The sequence below is a fragment of the Terrapene carolina genome, unplaced genomic scaffold (genome assembly GCF_002925995.2).
Source record: "Terrapene carolina triunguis isolate 2854851 unplaced genomic scaffold, T_m_triunguis-2.0 Scaffold232, whole genome shotgun sequence".
NCBI classification, from domain to species: domain Eukaryota; kingdom Metazoa; phylum Chordata; order Testudines; family Emydidae; genus Terrapene; species Terrapene triunguis.
Genome location: NW_020664583.1, coordinates 9,287,664 through 9,309,533, shown reverse-complemented (window position 1 = coordinate 9,309,533; position 21,870 = coordinate 9,287,664).

Sequence of the window (21,870 nt, the reverse complement as noted above, 5' to 3'; positions counted from 1 at the left end):
ATTGTCTTCTGATTTACCTGTCACAAGAGGCCAAAATCAAAGGCCCAAGCAGTATAAAATAATGGCTGATCCGCCCAGCCTTTGCTCTGGTTGTGGATCTAAAACAGATGAATTTGTAACCATGGGGAAAACCCAGCTGGGGGTTCTGAGGGACTAAAACTTACCAGAGCCCTAGATTGGAGATGGAAGTGACCTCTGCTAAGCCTTCTAGCATGTGTGCAGGATCTTTTATTGTTTTAATGTTTTCTCTTTAATGCTTTTACCTTAAGAATATTAGAAGGAGCAGTGTGGTAACATATAACTACAGGTCATACACTAGTCATAGCCCTTGGAGAGAAGGCAAAGTGCAGGCGCTAGCCATTTTAGTCAGTCTGGCTTGCTGGGGATATCACAGTATAAGGCAAGGAGCTGTGCAGACTTAAAATTCCCAATCAAGAGGGAGGGAGACGTGGATTTATTCCACCCAAGAGAGGTGAGAGCTGGGAGTCAGAGGAGTAAACTGGGTGCCCTTGGGGACCATGGACGGAGAGAATAAGTGCAGTTGCCCTGAGACTGTGACATACATGTGTGTGAATCAGAAACCAACCCAATAGAATGCTGGGAAATAAACTGGACTGTGGGCCAAATTCTCTTCTCCACTACACTGGTACAACTTCATGAAAATGAGGGAGGGAGCACGTGAGAGCTAAGAGAAGAATTTGTCCCCAGATGTGACTGGCTAATGTTGTAGACATTCATTCCCTAGAAATGCACTTTACAGCCAAATGTATAATGGGATATACATCCAACTTTTATGAGTAGGGCTAAGAGGAGGCAGCTCTCATTTGAATGTATTGGAAAGCATTTATATATATATATATTGTGACAAAGTTTCTCCTCTATCTTGGTGGGTCCTGCGCTTTTTGGCAGATTTTCTTGCCTCAGAGATTCACCATGTGGGTTGGGGAACAGCCCAGAGACCTTCCCCTCTGGGAGAACCCACAGTCCAGGTCAATTGGGAAGTTTGGGGGGAAACCAATCCTGCCCTCTACTCTGGGTTCCAGCCCAGGGCCCTGTGGACTGCAGCTGTCTATAGTGCCTCCTGTAACAGCTGCATGACAGCTACAACTCCCTGGGCTACTTCCCCATGGCCTCCTCCCAACACCTTCTTTAGCCTCACCACTGGACCTTCCTCCTGATGTCTGTTAATGCTTATACTCCTCAGTCCGCCAGCAGCACATCCTCTCACTCCCAGCTCCTTACACCCACACCTCACTAACTGGGGTGAGAGCCTTTTTATACCAGGTGTCCTGATTAGCCAGTCTGTCCTAATTGATTCTAGCAGCTTCTTCTTAATTGGCTCCAGGTGTCCTAATTAGCCTGCCTGCCTTAACTGGTTCCAGCAAGTTCCTGCTTGTTCTGGAATTGCCCCTGTTACGTTACCCAGGGAAAAGGGATCTACTTAATCTGGGACTAATATATCTGCCTTCTACCACTCTTCTGTAGCCATCTGGCCTGACCCTTTCACAATATATATAAATACAAAAGCGTTGATGCACCTGCTGATGGGTTTGAGGTTACCAGAAAAAGGCAGTCTTGGAAGGGAAGAGCTTTTAAAATAATTAACTGACTGAAAAATAAAAGCAAAAGATGTGGGAGGAGCCAAGAAGAAATTAGACTGGGAAAGACGGTAATAAGATAAATGGATTTCCTTGCTCCTCCATTACCAATTTCTCTTTCCAATTGTGTGTATGGTGGTGGAAGGTGACAATTCAGTTCCATTTCCTGGCCTGTCCCCAAGGTCACAATCCCGTGTGTTTATTTGGTTTACAATTGGTTGAGAGAGGATGTTTGTGTAGCAGAGAGAAATTACTATGGACTTTCACCCTCAGGATCTCCAACTGAGTGTGCCAGTGTCCAGGAAAAATATTTATTGTTGCTCAAGTACATTGAACGGGGGCTATGAAAGGGGATAGGGAGGAGAGCTCTCATTCTCTCTCTCTAACTTCTCTCCTACCTGGGCCCTAGCCATTTGGTTTCTGCAGGGCCAGGGAAATGAAAAAAAGAAGAGGAAATTATTCCGATCTATAGCATGAGAATATTTTCAGGCCATGCCATTGAACCTATCCAGCCACTGGTGTTATAGACAACAGGGAAGTAGTCAGCAGTATGAATTATTATGTACCTAAAAGGCTAAATTGTGGCTTTGACACAACTCTTGGGCAAGGAGCAGTACTTAGTTTCATTACCCTTAGTGTAGATCAGGAACCAGATAGTAACTCAGACAGTCACATTCTGGCCCCCAGTTCCCCTTTGCTCTGGGAGTTGCCGTTATCCACTGTCAAATACTGACAAACGCTGAATCATTGTAAATGCATTTTAGGCTTCAGAAAATAAATATACATTTTTAAAGACAGGAATCCAATGGCAATAATAACAACAATGAGAGGCTTCAAGATTATTTTGTGTATCCTAAAGCCTTTTAAGTCCAAAAGACAGGTTCTCTCCTCCCCCACACCAGACTCCCACTGCCAGTTTAGTTATAGTCCTTTGCCCATTTGGAGTGGCCACTGGGGTAGTCGACCATGAGCAGCAGGATTAGGAACCTGGCATTGCTCCACATGTAGTCCCCACTCTTCCTATGGGAACCAATGCAAAGTTAGTTTAAACCAACAGATGGAAAAGCCTGTACCCTTGGGCCTCCAGAGACCAGTATCAGGTGACTTCCTGTAAGGGAAGAACATGTGGCCACATGCTGGTCCCAGAGCTTGAGTCATGTCATCTCTGGGTAGAATGGCACTTCCACCTAACACAGGCCACTGCGGTCACTGTCAGGATGTGATGCAGACAAAGTTTTGGAGACTGAGTCACCTACTCCCCACCAGCCAATACCCTCTCTTGACACAAAATGGACGAGGGCAAAAGAGAAGGGGAACAGGAATCAGTGAAAAGCCACACTGATGTCACCAGAGGCAGCATCAGAAAGAATGAGCATCCCCATGTCTGTAGCCTCTCTCACAGGTTCTGCTAAATGATGGAGCAAGACAGGACTTCCTACAGTCTATGCCCACAGTACTGGTGCTGGGTTTCCAGGAGGGAAGGGCTTAGCACATCTTCATCATCTCCTTACAATGAGACAGAATGATATAAACAACCCTTTTCTGGAGCAGCAAGAGGAGATTATCAGGAGGGCTGGTCTATGGTGTTATGAAGTTCCTTTACTCTACAGGGTACTACAATTGGCAGTGATCAGCTCTACCTACATATGCTGTTCTCTCTATGATTGGTCACCCTTACACAGCAAGTACTCCTTGCTTGGTTCCGCCACAGATTCAGACTGACATTGCCTCTTTAAGACCACATCCTTGAGCCTGTCTCCTTGCAGGGTTTTCCTGATTGTTACACATCTACAAACTAGATACAAATTAGTAGTGTAAGAGCAAAATGAACCACACCTCAGGAAAATGATTTCTTGAGGTTGGCCGACTGATGAGTAAAAGGATGGATGGGGCAGCCCAGAAATTATTATTCATCCATTGTAGAAAACAGCTATTTTTCTCACTCTTCGCTCAGATTTGGCTTAAGTACTGAGTCCCAGCTGTAAAAGGCTCAGAAATACAAAACAGATTTTTTTTCATATGAAGCAAATTGCACAAACAAAACTGAAATCTGACGTTTCTGTAAAGAGCTCCTAATATGCTCTGTACAGCCCATTGCCAATGCCAGTTCACCCAATCAACTCAACTTTTTGTGGAAGCTGCAGTCCTCTATAATCCCCTATTTCTGGCCTTTATTCCTTCTTATAGCCCTGGTAGTGGCAACACTCCTTCCAGACTCACACAACGGAATGGGCTTCCATTCTTAGCCTGTGCATGTTGTTCTGAGGGATTGGGCGAGATCCCCCTTTCCTACCAGCTGGCACTGCATGTGCTGCTTCTGCAGCACTCCTAGCCCGGGATCAATATTTAATTCAAATCTACATGGTGGTGGCAGCATTGCCCATCTGCTACTACATGGTTGGGCCAACCAGAAACTTACATTTTATACCATTCCTACGGGAGTAAGATTCCCAGCAGTATGGCGATAGGAGAGCAGGTGCTTAAGGTTTATAGGTGGCTTTAAAGATCACACAATGACTTGTAGAAGCGATAGTTAAGATCTCATGGCCAAAGGGAGAGCGTGGGAATACTCAGCCCTAACCCAGCACTGCACAGATCTGACATGTTTTAGGCAAAGGCTGTTTTTTCTATCCCTCTCCCACTTTCATTCTCTCCTTTCACTGTTTCTTTTTTCTTTCTTTGTTTACCACTCTCTGTACCATTTTCTCATTCTCTGGAAAGCAGTATCTCCTTCCCTCTTATTCTTTGCAGCCTTCCAGTCCTGTCTCTCAATTCTCTCCCTATGTGTACAATACCTCCTCAATTGCCCCATGTTTCATTCTCGTCCCATCTTGCTTACCTCTGCCCTGGGACCTTCACCTTCTTCTATTTCCCCAGCCCTCTTTTCTTCTGGCCTTAACACATATGCACCCATCAGTGGAAAATGACTCATACATTTTAAATTAAGTTGAATAACAAGACAGCCATTTGCTTGACATCAGATGGACCTACAGAAAGATAGTGTCTGAACTTTAAAGAAGTATCTTTTCCCCTTTTTGCTGATTTCGCTTACTTCTAAATGTTTCTGTAGAGCTCTCTTCTCCTTCACAGTATGGCCACAGGGCAGGACAGCACAATGCTTGGTCCAGCCAGCTACAGAGAGTCAGGGAGCTGTTTTTCGCCACCAAGATTGCTTTTACTACCACTCAGAGATTCTGTTTCCCTCTCACAGCTTAGTCTTCATCCTCTCCTGATTCTATTCAAGGCCTGTGTGTACCACGATCCTGCAGCCACAGAATTTGCCACCCAATCCACCCCTTCCAACAGAACTATGCGCCCAGATTTAAGCATTTATTAAAACAAAAGTGCTACTAGCCCCTATGGCTGAGAAGAAAATCTCAAAAACCATGAGCTAAGCATAATCTGATGCAATGCTGTTTGTCTGAGTCTGCAGAGAGCCTGAAACAACAGTGTTGTAAACTGCAGTGTTCACACTGAAACTTAAAGATGACAATGTAAATGCCAGTGGTAAATATCTCACTGCTGATGGTTTAAACAACCAGCTCATGTGTTCATCTCACAATCCCAAACTACGTCCCAGGTGCCAAAAGCCCCAAATGTACCCTATCCAGCTGCCAAAACATCTGGATTTCCCCCCTTCCTTGATGGCAATATGGTCTGAGTCACATCAATGGGGGAAAGGGTTCAAAAGACAATAATAAAATATGTGGAGCAGAGAAAACATAGTGAAAATGGAATGGGAGGCAGAGGGGTAATAGGTCCGTGACTTCAGTGTTGAAAGATGCCCAGAGCTGATGCCTTTAAGAGCCAGACTGGAGTGTCTCCTCTGTGAGGATCCTCTGGTATAGATTCTCAAATGAGACTTGGAAGCCCTGAGCTAGTGCCTATTTGGGGAGGCTGTAGGGGACTCTAACAGTGTGATGATGAATGACCTAGCACAGCCTGTATGCAGCATTTTTTCCCCTTTCTCCATCAGACTGTGGCAATATAAGGTAATGAGCTCTAAGAAATATGTCCTATCAGTCAGCCCTCGCTATGCCATCAGCTTTCTGCAGAACAACCTGTCCCTCCCCTCTTCTCCCCGTAGTCATTTTAGCCAATAGCTGGAATCTTCCAGGAAATCAGACAAGACAAGAGCCGAGTCACTCCTCTGCCAGCCGCCCAATCACACAGCAGGGTGAGGAGATTTTTAAGAGGAAACTAATTTGAAAAAAAAAAGCAGCTCTTTGCTTTTTCTCAGGACCTGGCTTCTGTGTAGCGTGACATACACAAAAAAACAACCACTTGGATGACGCCATCCAAATGAAAACCAGGCAGAAGTAAGATGGGGGACAGGGTTGTGCAAAGCTCTGAATTAGGCTTGGAACATGCACAGCCCAAAGTGCATGTCAGAACACGAGTTAAAGGCTTGCTTCAAGAACCCAAGAGAAATCCAGTCCCCTCCCCTGTCATGCTCCTGTATCAGACACAGACTGACTACAGAGCTGTTACTTCTACGGAAGATAAATACCAGGCGTGTTCATCATAAGATCCTTTAATGCTCTGCCAGGTATGGCTGAGGTTAGCTTAAATGAGGTATTTTACACACAGTGCCACCTAGTGGCTGAACAGTACAATACAGTTTCACATTCCATTACATCTCTCCATTTAAGTTCTACATTCCTACCATTTACAATATTTACACTATCACACTGTGTCTCTGAATTGTACTTGTTTTCCAATTACACAGCCCAAACACACAACCACTTAGCCATCTGGCTGTCCATTAGTTGCAATGACTGGCTGTGGTTGGTCCCGAATCCTTGAGTCTTCTTCTTCTGTTCTCCATCCACCATCTGTAGAGTTTGCTCTGTTCATTGTTCTCTCTGAGGAACAAACTGTAGATGTCAATGGTTTCTGTTTAACTCTCCACCATCAATCACATATGAATTGGGCACTGAATTCTTTTTCTTTACGACAGCTGGAGTTGTCCACACCTTTTCTCCACCCAATTTGACATGAACACAGTCACTAGGTTCTACACCCGGCAGTTCTCTAACTGAATGAAATCTGTTGCAAAAGCGTTCCTAAGCTCTTTAAGCCTTTTTATCCAATTTGGCAACTCTCTTCGTGTCTGGCCACTTTGGAGCTGGATTCTTTTCCAAAGTTGGAACAGTAGTTCTGAGTTGTCTTCCCATCAGGAGTTGTGCTGGGTTATGTCCAGTAGCTGCTATTGGTGTTGATCTGTAACTCAGAAGAGCAAGGAATGGATTTTCCTGTTGTAGGATTTTCTTGGCTGTCTGTATAGCTCTCTCAGCCCCTCCATTTGCTTGTGGATAATGTGGGCTGTTAGTAATATGATCAAAATCTATTTTGTTTGGAAGGACAAATTCTGCTGCAATGAATTGTGGTCCATTGCCCATCACTAGCTGTTATGGAATAATGAAGCGTACTTCAGTTTCTCGGTAATACTGTGACATGTTATGTCTTTCAAGCACATTATTTCTATATACCTGGAAAAATAGTCCACGACGACCAGGTAATGATGATCTCTGAATTTGCATAAATCTGCAGCTAGTCTCTTTAAACATCTCTCTGGTAGAGGTGTTGTTATTAAAGTTTCTTTGTGTTGTGTTGGTCTGTTAGTTCTGCAGTGTTCACATACAGATACTTTATTCTTTATGTTTTTGCTGGTTCCTAGCTACTACACTAACTAGTTGGTCCATTAGCAGCATTTAGTTAATCCTTGATGTCCTTCATGGATGAGGTTTAGGATTTCTCCTCTCATTTTGTTTGGAATTAAGATGCAATTGCCTTTAATTGTAAGTCCATTTTGATTCACTTAATTGTCCACGCATTGCAAAGCAGTCTCTTGTCACTTCCTCATTGTCCTTTAGATAGTTGGGCCAGCTGGCTCTAATGTAACTTAGAACTTCCTGAAGTAGCGTGTCTGTCAAGGTTGTTTTCTATAGCTGGTGTAGTCTCTTTTCTGACACTGGTCTGTATGCATCCAGAGCATCCACGTAAGCCTTTACGTCATCTTCAAGCTCACAGGTAGATGAGTGTGATGCTGGGCTCCATGACAGAGTGTCTGCTACTACCAGATTTTTCCCAGGATCATATTTAGCAAAAGGGTTAAATCACATTAACCCAAACAATAGATATCATCTCAGTGGTGCTTGATTCAAATCTTTTCCATTGTTGAGAGTTAAAAGCGGTTAGTAGTCTATCATCAGTATAAACCAGGGATTCTCAAACTGGGGGTCAGGACCTCTCAGGGGGTCGTGAAGTTATTACATGGGGGGTCGTGAGCTGTCAGCCTCCACCCCAAACCCTGCTTTGCCTCCAGCATTTTTAATGGTGTTAAATATATTTAAAAGTGTTTTTAATTTATAAGGGGGGTCGCACTCAGAGGCTTGCTATGTGAAAGGGGTCATAAGTACAAAAGTTTGAGAACCACTGGTATAAATGAATCCAATCCACACAGATATCTGTAATGTATGCCCATACGCTTGCCAGGCACTCCTTTTCAGTCTGTGCATATCGTTTTTCTGCTTCTTTGAGTATGTGAAAGCAAAATGCAATTGGCTTCCACTCAGAGACATGTTGTTGCAACAATACACCCCCTGCTATGGCCTATAGCTGCTTGCACTTACACTGACCATGGTGGGTTTGTTCACAACATAATACTTAAGAACTGGAGTTGCTGAGATAATTTCGCTTACCCTTTTGAAGGCAATGTCTTGATTTGGCCCCCCACATCCAAGATGTGTTGGACTTTAACCATTCATTCAATGGTTTTGTCACCGTAGAAAGGTCTTGTGGGTATTGACCAAGGTAATTTACCATCCCCAGGATGTGTCTCAGTTCTGGTACAATAGTTGGTGCATTCAATTCTCAAATTGCTTTTACTTTTTCAGGGCTGGGACTGATTCCATCTTTGTTTATTGTCTGTCACAAAAACTCGCTTTGGGGTAGGTGGAAAATGCATTTTTCCTTGTTTAGCTTCAGTCCACACTGACTGATTAGTCTTAGGACTGTGTTGATGGTTTTGTTATGCTTTTCCATCGAAGATCCATATAGCAAAATATCATCCATGAAAACTACAACTCCATTTGCGTCTGATAACAGTTCTGCCTTCATTCTTTGGAAAATGTCACGTGCACTGATAATCCCAAATGGTGATCTTTGAAAGCAAACTCTCCCAAAGGGTGTGATAAAGCACTAAACTGACTGCATTTCTTTGGCTAAAGGAATTTCTCAGAATCCACTTGAGGTGTCCAGCTTGGAGAATACTGTAGCTCCTTTCACTTTGGGGAGGAAGTCGTCCAGTGTTGGGAGGATATAGCTTTCTCTCAAAACTGCTTCATTAAGTCTTTTAAGAGCCACACAGATTTGTATTTTCCCATTTGTCTTTATAACTGGTACCATTGTGGCACTCTATGCTATTGGCAGAGATTTTCTCGAATATGCCAATCCATTCCATTCTCTTTAACTCAGTTTTTCTGCTTTATTAAGTACTGGGATTGAAATCCTGTGAGGTGTATGTACACTATATGGTTCAGCATTGCCTCTTTAGGTTATTTGTACTGGATCTCCTTTCAAAAGTTCAATATCACTGAATATTTCATTGAGTTCTTCCACCTTTCTCACTAAGCCCATCATGGCTGCCACAGTGTGTCTGAGAAGTCTGTTGGTTTAATCATAGAATTATAGAATATCAAGGTTGGAAGGGACCTGAGGAGGTCATCTAGTCCAGGGGTTCTCAAACTGGGGGTCATGACCCCTCAGGGGGTTGCGAGGTTATTACATGGGGGGTCGTAAGTTATCAGCCTCCACCCCAAACCCCACAACACCACCAGCATTTATAATGGTGTTAAATATATAAAAAAGTGTTTTTAATTTATAAGGGGGGTTGCACTCAGAGGCTTGCTATCTGAAAGGGGTCAGCAGTACAAAAGTTTGAGAACCACTGATCTAGTCCAACCTCCTGCTCAAAGCAGGACCAATCCCCAACTAAATCATCCCAGACAGGGCTTTTTTTTTACCTTAAAAACCTCTAAGAAAGGAGATTCCACCACCTCCCTAGGTAACTCATTCCAGTGCTTCACCGCCTTCCTAATTTTTTCCTAATATCCAACTGAAACCTCCCCCCCCTGCAACTTGAGACCATTACTCCTTGTTCTGTCATCTGCTGAGAACAGTCTAGATCTATCCTCTTTGGAACCCCCTTTCAGGTAGCTGAAAGCAGCTATCAAATCCCCCCTCATTCTTCTCTTTTGCAGACTAAATAATCCCAGTTCCCTCAGCCTCTCCTCATAAACCCCCTAATAATTTTTGTTGCCTCTGCTGGACTCTTTCCAATTTTTCCACATCCTTCTTGTCGTGTGGGACCCATAACTGGACACAGTACTCCAGATGAGGCCTCACCAATGCCGAATAGAGGAGAATGATCATGTCCCTTGATCTGCTGGCAATGCTCCTACTTCTACAGCCCTAAATGCTATTAGCCTTCTTGGCAACAAGGGCACACTGTTGACTCATATCCAGCTTCTCGTCCACTGTAACCCCTAGGTCCTTCTCTGCTGAACTGCTGCCTAGCCACTCGGTCCCTAGTCTGTAGCAGTGCATGGGATTCTTCCGTCCTAAGTGCAGGACTCTGTGCACCTTGTTGAACCTTATCAGATTTCTTGCCCAATCCTCTAATTTGTCTAGGTCCCTCTGTATCCTATCTCTACCCTCCAGCATATCTACCATTCCTCCCAGTTTAGTGTCATCTGCAAACTTGCTGAGGGTGCAATCCACACCATCCTCCAGATCATTAATGAAAATACTGAACAAAACCGACCCCAGAACTGACCCTTGGGGCACTCCGCTTGATACCAGCTGCCAACTAGACATGGAGCCATTGATCACTACCCGTTGAGCCCAATGATCTAGCCAGCTTTCTATCCACCTTATAGTCCATTCCTCCAGCCCATACTTCTTTAACTTGCTGACAAGAATACTGTGGGAGACCGTATCGAAAGCTTTGCTAAAGTCAAGGAATAACACGTCCACTGCTTTCCCCTCATCCACAGAGCCAGTTATCTCATCATAGAAGGCAATTAGGTTAGTCAGGCATGACTTGCCCTTGGTGAATCCATGCTGACTGTTCATGATCACTTTCCTCTCCTTGAAGTGCTTCAAAATTGATTCCTTGAGGACCTGCTCCATGATTTTTCCAGGGACTGAGGTGAGGCTGACTGGCCTGTAGTTCCCCGGATCCTCCTCCTTCCCTTTTTTAAAGATGGGCACTACATTAGCCTTTTTCCAGTCATCTGGGACCTCCCCCGATCGCCATGAGTTTTCAAAGATCCTTTGATCCTTTGATCATGTACACTCTGAACGCATAGCTTTTGCAAGTTGTTTCTGTGATGAACTGGCCCACACAGTTCAGGATACGTCCAGGGCTAGTCAGAGCTGTGTTAGGTGACTTCAGCTCTAGGAGGGGTTGATGATTATTGTAAGTCCCGTTCGAGATGACTGTTAAATTTGCTCCTGAGCCAATTTTAAAGTCAATAATCTTGCCATGAGTATTCAGTTTCACTCTCCAGGCAGGCTCTGTGTCATTGCAAGTAACAGATCGCAGAAAAAATGGCTCTTGATTGTCTGTAATATGAGTCAACTTCCGACTGCTTCAGTGCAGCAAACAGCTGAAAAATGTCCATATTTCATTCATTTATTACACTGTGTGTCTCTGGCTGAACAGGCATCATCTCTGGGGGCATGACTTCTTCCATACCTTGTGCACGTAGGCTGAAATTTGTCCCTATTAGTCTGGGCATTCTCTCTTCTTGCCTCAGGGATTTTATGATAATGTCTTTTAACACTCAAATATCTGTTTATAGCATCTAAGCTAGTTTCAGGTTTTTCAAGTTGCTCCTGCCTTTTGTTCTGTTGTTTGACTAATTCAGACTGCTTTTCTTTCTGTACATCTGTGGCTAGGATTAAGTCTGACTTCAATTGTAACTGCTGTGAAAGATTTTTATATGTTAACCCAATAACTAGCCTGTCTCTTATATTTTCATAATTTGCATTCCCAAAAATCACAGTTTTCAGCCAATGTATGCAGAGCTCTTATAAACATTCAATATTTCCCCTGGTTCTTGAATTCTCTGGTGAAAACATGCTTTTTCACAAACTAAATTTCTCTGAGGTATAAAGCATGCATCAAACACAACCAAAACCCTTTCAAAGTCATCTTTGTGACTGTCTTCTGTAAAGTCAAAGAATTCAAAGATATGCACTGCCTGCTTCTGCATAGCATAAATTAAAGAATACAGCCATATATTTCCAGTTTCTTTGTGGAGCTTATTTGCAATGTGAAACCTTGAAATATTGCTTCCAGTATGTCCATTGAGAAAGTTTGTCAATGCTGAAATTCTCTGGGTCATTGAAGAATGGCATGCTGATGAGATCCGGCAACCTTTGTTGCTTTGTTTCTCCTGTTTGCAACCTTTGTTGCTGTTTTCCTTCTTAGTTTACTTCTGACACCATGCCATGCTCTTGTATCAGATACAGACTGGCTACAGAGCTTACTTCTGAGGGAGATATGCATCAGATGTGTTTATCATAAGATTCTTTAGTGCTCTGCTAGGTGTGGCTGAGGTTAGTTTAAATAAGGTATTTTACACACAGCACTATCCAGTGGCCGAATAGTACTATACAGTTTAGCATTCCAATCTACTTGAAGAGTTGTAGAACTCCCAGTCAAGAGCCTGATTGGCCCATGCTTTTAAAATATGTACACTCCATAAACTTACCTTAAATTCAGCCCTGACACTGGCACCAGAACCCTTTCCCTTGGGGCAAGAGGAGAAGGTGCCCCTAAACAAAGAAGGCCTGATTCTGATCCCACCAGAGTGAATGTGGAGTGACTCCACTGAAGACAATGGTGTAGAATCATAGAATCATAGAATATCAGGGTTGGAAGGGACCTCAGGAGGTCATCTAGTCCAGCCCCCTGCTCAAAGCAGGACCAATTCCCAACTAAATCATCCCAGCCAGGGCTTTATCAAGCCGGGCCTTAAAACCTCCAAGGAAGGAGACTCCAACACCTCCCTAGGTAACGCATTCCAGTGCTTCACCACCCTCCTAGTGAAATAGTGTTTCCTAATATCCAAACTAGACCTCCCCCACTGCAACTTGAGACCATTGCTCCTTGTTCTGTCATCTGCCACCACTGAGAACAGCTGAGCTCCATCCTCTCTGGAACCCCCCCTCAGGTAGTTGAAAGCAGCTATCAAATCCCCCCTCATTCTTCTCTTCTGGAGACTAAACAATCCCAGTTCCCTCAGCCTCTCCTCATAAGTCATGTGCTCCAGACCCCTAATCATTTTTGTTGCCCTCCGCTGGACTCTTTCCAATTTTTCCACATCCTTCTTGTAGTGTGGGGCCCAAAACTGGACACAGTACTCCAGATGAGGCCTCACCAATGTCGAATAAAGGGGAACGATCACGTTCCTCGATCTGCTGGCAATGTCCCTACTTATACAGCCCAAAATGCCATTAGCCTTCTTGGCAACAAGAGCACACTGTTGACTCATATCCAGCTTCTCGTCCACTGTGACCCCTAGGTCCTTTTCTGCAGAACTGCTACCTAGCCATTCGGTCCCTAGTCTGTAGCAGTGTATGGGATTCTTCCGTCCTAAGTGCAGGACTCTGCACTTGTCCTTGTTGAACCTCATCAGGTTTTTTTTGGCCCAATCCTCTAATTTGTCTAGGTCCCTCTGTATCCGATCCCTACCCTCTAGTGTATCTACCATGCCTCCCAGTTTAGTGTCATCTGCAAACTTGCTGAGAGTGCAGTCCACACCATCCTCCAGATCATTAATAAAGATATTAAACAAAACCGGCCTCAGGACCGACCCTTGGGGCACTCCGCTTGAAACCGGCTGCCAACTAGACATGGAGCCATTGATCACTACCCGTTGAGCCCGACGATCTAGCCAGCTTTCTATCCACCTTACAGTCCATTCATCCAGCCCATACTTCTTTAACTTGCCGGCAAGAATACTGTGGGAGACAGTATCAAAAGCTTTGCTAAAGTCAAGGAATAACACATCCACTGCTTTCCCCTCATCCACAGAGCCAGTTATCTCATCATAGAAGGCAATTAGGTTAGTCAGGCACGACTTCCCCTTGGTGAATCCATGCTGACTGTTCCTGATCACTTTCCTCTCCTCTAAGTGTTTCATAATTGATTCCTTGAGGACCTGCTCCATGATTTTTCCAGGGACTGAGGTGAGGCTGACTGGCCTGTAGTTCCCCAGATCCTCCTTCTTCCCTTTTTTAAAGATGGGCACTACATTAGCCTTTTTCCAGTCATCCGGGACCTCCCCCGATCGCCATGAGTTTTCAAAAATAATGGCTAATGGCTCTGCAATCTCATCCGCCAACTCCTTTAGCACCCTCGGATGCAGCGCATCTGGCCCCATGGACTTGTGCACGTCCAGTTTTTCTAAATAGTCCCGAACCACTTCTTTCTCCACAGAGGGCTGGTCACCTTCTCCCCATACTGTCACCTTCTCCCCATACTGTCATACTGTCACAGAGGGCTGGTCACCTTCTCCCCACCTTCTCCCAGTGCAGCAGTCTGGGAGCTGACCTTGTTCATGAAGACAGAGGCAAAAAAAGCATTGAGTACATTAGCTTTTTCCACATCCTCGGTCACTAGGTTGCCTCCCTCATTCAGTAAGGTGCCCACACTTTCCTTGACTTTCTTCTTGTTGCTAACATACCTGAAGAAACCCTTCTTGTTACTCTTAACATCTCTTGCTAGCTGCAACTCCAAGTGTGATTTGGCCTTCCTGATTTCACTCCTGCATGCCTGAGCAATATTTTTATACTCCTCCCTGGTCATTTGTCCAATCTTCCACTTCTTGTAAGCTTCTTTTTTGCGTTTAAGATCAGCAAGGATTTCACTGTTTAGCCAAGCTGGTCGCCTGCCATATTTACTATTCTTTCTACACATCGAGATGGTTTGTTCCTGCAACCGCAATAAGGATTCTTTAAAATACAGCCAATGCAAGTGAGAGTAGAAACAGGTCCAATATTTTTAAGGGAGGCATTTGGCTCTAAAGGGGTTATAGGTCCCTAAATATGCCACCTGTTCCTTATGGCCCATATGGGTGTAGGTAGCACCGTGGCTCATGCTCCACTAAAACTATTAAAAGACAGAACCTATTTTCAGCATTTCTCATTGGTGGTATACATGTTCATGTGAAGGCAGCAGTAGAGAACTACTATGATCCTTTAAGGTTAGGGAAGTTAGATAAAAGCTAGTGAGAAAATGCTTAATTATAGCGATATGAGCAGTGCTGCTACCATGCACAGTGCTGTGTGTGTAGATCTCTATCTAGAGATGGTGTTGTCTGCTGCTGAGAGCAAGGGCTTGTGGATTATGACTCCTGGAATGTAGTTATAGATTCTAAGGCCAGAAGTAACCAGTGTGATCATCTATTCTAGTCTGTCCCCCTGCATAATATGGGCCATAAAAATTCCCTGAATTACCTCCTGTTTGAACTAGAGCAGATCTTTTAGAAGACCATCCAATTCTGATTTAAAAATTGCCAGTGATGGAGAATCCACCACAACCCTTGGTAAATTGTACCAATGGTTAATCTGTTAATATATGCACTTTATTTCTGGTCCAAATTTATCTAGCTTCAACTTCCAGTCATTGGATCTTGTTATATCTTTGTCTACTAAATTAAATAGCCCAACAGCAAATATTTGTTCCCCAAGTAGGCACTTGTAGATTGAGATCAAGTCACCCCTTATATGCTTCTGTTTGTTAAGATAAACAGATTGCGCTCCTTGAGTTTATCATTAGTTTTAAGACATCTTTTCCAATCCTTTAATCATTTCCCATGGCTCTTCTCTGAACCCTCTCCAATTTGTCAGTATCTTTTTTGAATTGTGGACACCAGAACTGGACACAGTATTCCAACAGCATTCCAACCAGTGCCAAAAACAGAGGTAAAAGAACCTCTCTACTATTCCTACTCAAGATTCCCCCGTTTACGCATCTAGGATTGCATTAACCCTTTTGACCACAGCATTACACTGGGAGCTCATGTTTAACTGATTATCCCCCATGATTCCCAAATCTTTTTCAGAGTCACTACTTCCCAGAATAATTCCACCCCCCACATCCCATCCTGTAAGTGTGGCCTGCATTCTTTGTTCCTAGATGTATGACTTCACATTTAGCTGTATTCAAATGCATATTGTTTGTCTGCACCCAGTTAATCAAGTGATCCAGATCGCTCTGTATCAGTGGCCTGTCCTCTTTCTTATTTACCACTCCCCCAATTTTTGTGTAATCTGCAAACTTCATCAATGATGATTTTATGTTTTCTTCCAGATCATCGATAAAAATGTTAAATAGCATAGGATCAAGAACCTATCCCTGTGGGACCCCACTAGAAACACATTTATTTGATGAGTCTCCATTTACAGTTATATTTTGAGATCAGTTAGCCAGCTTTTAATCAATTTTCTGCCATGTTTATTTTATATCTTTCTAGCTTTTTAATCAAGATGTCATGCACTATGAAGTCTAATGCTTTACAGAAGTCTAAGTGTATTACATCAACACCATTATCTTTTATCAACCAAATTTCTAATTTCATTTAAAAAAGGTATTTTGAAAAGATTTTCCCTTATAATGTGTTATAGCAATTAAGAATGGCTGAGAGACCTACCCTTAATTCACAGAGTAAGCCTTTCCAGAGTCAGTCACAATGTTCTCACTGATGAAGGTTCCACTGCCTCTTTGGTCCTATATGGACTAAAATAGTAATCTCACATTACTAATCTAAAAAGCAGTAACAGTCAAACAGGATGGAACTGGTGAGTTCTCATGGCAAGGGAAACTCAAGATCAGACTACAAAATAGAATACATGACAGGACAGTATATTCAGCACCATTCCAAGAATACTAGGGAGAGTGGGCCAAACTAATACCTACTTCTACTAATTTCAATACATAAATTCAGCCAATGGCAGTGCTCGGCCCAGAACATTTATCTTGTCAAATATATCACCAGCATTAATCCAGTATGTATGTTTCATTAAAAATGGTGCAGCCATTTGTCCAATGTAACTGCTCGGTTTTGCTCTGTGCTAGAACATAGGTTAGGAACATTTTACATCCTCACAGTACAGCTAGCAGTGCGTCCCCACTGGGTACTTTGAATATCTATCCTTAGAATGCAAAAAAAAAAAATTATTTTTACCTCAACAAATATTGCTGAGTCCATGACATTGGCCAATCAGAGCCACCACTGGGAGTTCTCTAATTATTCAAATAGACAGGCAAGTTCATCTATGGTTAGGGGACACTTCCTTTCAATAATGCCGACGGCAATTTTATGGATTTTTTTGTCCGTGTCATATCAGCTATTTAAGGGCAAACATTAAGTAAATAAATGAAAAATGCACTTGTTTTTCCTCCTGGCCCAAAATCAAAAGGCAGGAAATTCCCAGGGAAGAACAACCTTAGCTTGCTCCCCTTTACCTATATACAGCACTGGACTGGGTAAACATGTGAGGAGGGTCTGCATACTATCTTTATTCTATACTTAGAATCAGCAAAGTGAATTGAGGACAGGGTAGCAGTGAGTGAACAACAGACTCTGGGTTTAACCTTAAATATCCTGGCTTCCATGCAGCAATGCAGAATTGCATATTAAGGTGCCTTTGCCATACGGTGGGCAGATTCTAAAGTGCAGTGGGCCTGAACCATGGAGTTCAGATTCAGATTTTCCAAAGTGTTCTGATTCAGGGTTTCTTGTCCAGGGAGACCGGACAGGGAACCAGTATTCACTGATACTCAGGGATCTGTGCAGAGATGGGAAAGGAAAGTACGAAACAAACTACACTCCAGCTTCATGGGGGTTTGGTCCAGCCTTAGTAATTTTAAAGTTTGCCTGAGAGTGGCAGGGACTCTTCAACTGCATTTTAATGTAAAGCAGTACATGTACTGTAACAAATCCACAGCTTCCCAGAACTTCAGGGTTGTCACTGTGTTACACAGTGGCCATTCGGAACTTTGCAAGGACAGAACTCTTGTCCACAGGGCACTGCCATTTGAATTAAGAGAGAATCTCCTTTAGCTGTTAGCAGTACAGGGACAACATACACGCAACTGAACAGTTCTGATTCTATCCAGCAGAGAGCTGTGGTACGTGATGTGGGTTAGAGCAGTGGTTCTCAACCTTTCCAGATTACTGTACCCCTTTCAGGAGTCTGATTTGTCTGGTGTATTCCCCAAGTTTCACCTCCCTTAAAAACTACTTGCTTACAAAATCAGGCATAAAAATACAAGTGTCACAGCACGCTATTACTGAAAAATTGCTGACTTTCCATTTTTACCATATAATTATAAAATAAATCAATTGGAACATAAATATTATATTTACATTTCAGTGTATAGTATATAAAGTAGTATAAACAAGTCATTGTCTGTATGAAATTTTAGTTTGTACTGACTTCGCTAGGGCTTTTTATGTAGCCTGTTGTAAAACTAGACAAATATCTAGATGAGTTGATGTACCCCCTGGAAGACCTCTGCGTACCCCCAGGGGTATGCGTACCACTGGGAGTTTGGAAATACAAAGCAGTGGTTCTCAACCTTTTTGGGCTTAGGACCCATTTGTCTATGTTTATGGCCTGTCATGACCAGTAAATAGTCTGGGGGTGGAGGCTCTGGGGTGGTTTCAGTCAGGTCCTGTCTCCCGAGAGGGTTGGGCCCTGCCCAGCACTCCCCCCACAGTGGCAGCTCCTGTGCCGTGGGGCTGGCTGGGCTTGGATCTCCACTCTGAGCATTGCAACCTCCAGGGTTGCAGCACTGCTCAGGTTTGGTCCCACCCTCAGACTGGACCAGATTTGTCAGAGTGGAGTTTTGACCTGGCTCATGGGGTTGCAGTGCCATTCACTCAAATTTGGCCTACCCGGACTCTTGTCATCATGATGTCTGGGCTAAACCTCTGTGGCGCTGAGACCCCAGAGGTTGCAGTGCCTGGAGCAAGAAGGCAAGCCCAGCCAGCCCTGTGGGACAGGAGTCACAGGAGCTGCCACACCACCCTTTGAAACATTCTAGCAACCCAATTTTGGGTCCCGACCTACAGGTTGAGAAACCCGAGGTTAGAGCTTGCCAGGACTACTGACTTTATTGTGGGGGCAGGTGAATTGAAACCTGACTCACATAACTTGAGCCAGGGAAAATTATAAATAATAATTATAGGAGATATCCTATCTCCTAGAAGTGGAAGGGACCTTGCAAGGTCATTGAGTCCAGCCCCCTGCCTTCACTAGCAGGACCAAGTACTGATTTTGCCCCAGATCCCTAAGTGGCCCCCCTCAAGGATTGAGCTTACAACCCTGGGTTTAGCAGGCCAATGCTCAAACCACTGAGCTATCCCCACCAAGTAACACAGAAATAATCTATTAGTCCTAGAAACTAGGGACAATTGCTGTCCTTCTGCCAAAGTACACTCCAGTCCAGAGCCTATTAACTGCAGATTCCTTCCCCTGCTCCACCTTCCATTGTCAGGGCAACACTCCCCGGCGTTGACGTCAAAGCTGCCTTTTGTTCGCTTGAACAGTCTTTCCCTTCTGCTGGCTTGTCGGGCTGAGGCACAGAGACAGCTGTGCAGCAAACTCTAATTTGGATTGTATTTCCAAACACATCCCAGTGCTTGGGAGAAAAGTCTCCTTCCCACCCCAAGAATTTCAAGATTTCCAATTGAAAATTCGAAGTGTCTCTCCACCTGTATAAATGATCTCCCACCTGCTCTTTGCAACTTTAATCATCCCCTTACCACCCCCTCCTGTATTCTTGCCCTGTATCTTATCTAGTGTTCATTTGTCTTGAATTATTTAGATGGCAAGATCTGCAGGGCAGGAACAGTCTCTCTTTCCTGGCGTGTGACATACAGCATAAACCTATTGCTATGTCAGGGATACTAGGAGAGAAAAAACCCTGCCCACCTGCAGAGACAATGTTGCATTTGGGGATGGATCTCCAGGTGTGCCAGTGTAACACTCAGTGATACTGGAGAAGTGCAGGAGGGAGGAGATTAGGTGGTATTATGACACCTTTCCAACTCCTTCAACCTGATGCAGCCAGAGGCCAAACTGGTTTAGGAGACTAAACTCAGCAGGACTGCTGTGCCACACAGGATCAAAACTGAGCACATTGTGCTTCACTCTTTCCCGTCTTGCTGTTCCCATACTCACCTCCCCTGGAATGTTTCTTACGTTAGGGGAGATAGGGGAATGGGCTGGGCTGGCTATGCCAACTCGGAATAGCCTCAGTTTCTGCCTTAACTAGGGCACTTGGGAGGGGGCCCAGGATCTGGCCCTTTAAGTTTAGGTTAGTGCAGGCAGAATAAGGCTATAGACACACATTACAAGCTGGAATCAAATAAATTGCAACTTCTAACTTTTGCCTTTAAATGCCCAAGGCTCACAAAGGAATCAGAATGAAGTGCAATGACAGCGTCACATACGCATGTAGGGATTGACAGGATAACTAGCTGTTGAGAGCTCTCCCAGTTTGAGACGCCTACAGTCACTGGCTGTTGGAATTAGAATCTGCCTACATTTGGAATGCTCCACTCTCAGGTGTACCACAATGACTCTTCTACTCTTGCAGTGGGATACAAGGCTCTGGGTTCCATTCTCCAAATATAGGAGTATATAAGACAGAAGTTGGGGGTGACTTTACCCTTCTTAGGAATCTGAAATTAATATACAGCTTCATAGAGAATGACTCCCAAGGGCAGGGCTACTTTTGTTTGAACACTTCCGTGAAGGCCCTGCTTACTTTGTAAAACTGTAACTGGATGGAATGCAGGACAATTATCTCCATACTGAGACACAGGGTCATCACCACTGGCTAGTGGAGTTTTTGAGCTATTAGCAGCTACCGAGTCAGAGAAGAACACACTCCTGCTGGCTGGCAAATAGCCCTTTCCTCTATCATCTCTGCTGCCAGAGTGGCAGAACACCATAACCTCACCCTAGGCCAAAGTCTACTCCGATTCCCAGTAACATGTAATCTGCAAGTGAGAATAGGACTGCCAGTACTTAAACTCACAGCTTGGTCACCACACTTACATAGAGAAAGCTGAACTTCCTGGAAAACTAAACCAGGTCACTACTTATTACCTGGGCAGTGTGAGGAAATCTTTACTCAAGAACATGCTCTTCTGAGGCTGGGGGAAAAAAAAGTAATCAATGAAGATTCTGAATATAATGCTACTACCTGCTCATGTTCTTCAGCCAAAATACAAGCAAACTCACAAAAGAAGCAGCCGGGCATGTTGTTCATTCTCCAGCTCTTTCCTTGAGATCCTTCCAATGTTCTCAGATAAGTACTGAATGTACTCCCTTCTGCTCTGTTAAGTTAGACTTCAACACATCAGAAAGGACAGTCCATTTTGCCAACTCTCTTATAATGAATTCTGAGACAGGAAGAACTGAACTACCCTGAGCCCTGGCTTCATGATGCAAAATTTACAAGAACACCTGGGCTGTGTCTATAGTGACAATTGTTGGGAAATCTCCTGCTACAGCCTGTGCTCTGATAGCAATAGTGCTATGCAGTGTGCTATGCAGACAGGTTTTAGGAGATTTTATCATATTCCAAGGCAAGGAGGGATGATTGTGCTCATCTAGTCTGATGTCCTGTATCGCACAGGCTGTAGAACTTCCTCACAATAACTCCTAGAGCAAATCTTTTAGAAAAACATCCAGTCTCGTTTTAAAAATTGTTAGTGATGAAGAATCCACCACGAACCTTGTAAATTGTTCCAATGGTTAATTACGCTAATTGTTAAAAATGTGTGCCTTATTTCCAGTCTGAATTTGCCAGGCTTCTCAAAGTAGGTCTGGATAACATGATGGCAAAAACACCAGGGGCCTGCCTATACTAGTGTTTTCACTGGTGGGAGATTCCACAAAACTGCCAGTGTAAACAACATGTGTAGGCCCCACCCAGGTTCTTCCTGCAATACAAAGCCATCACACAGCCATGCCTACATGCTTTTCTCTGCAATCATAACAGCTTGAAATATCTTTATATATATATATATAATATAGTATATATAATAAAAATGAAAGCTGAGATTCTCACCTAATCACATGAGTCCAGGAGCTGGGGCTTTAAGAAAAATACCAAAGAGCAACAGCAACTCCAACAGACACTGCCCCACTCACTGTGTCAATGCTAGGTACTTGC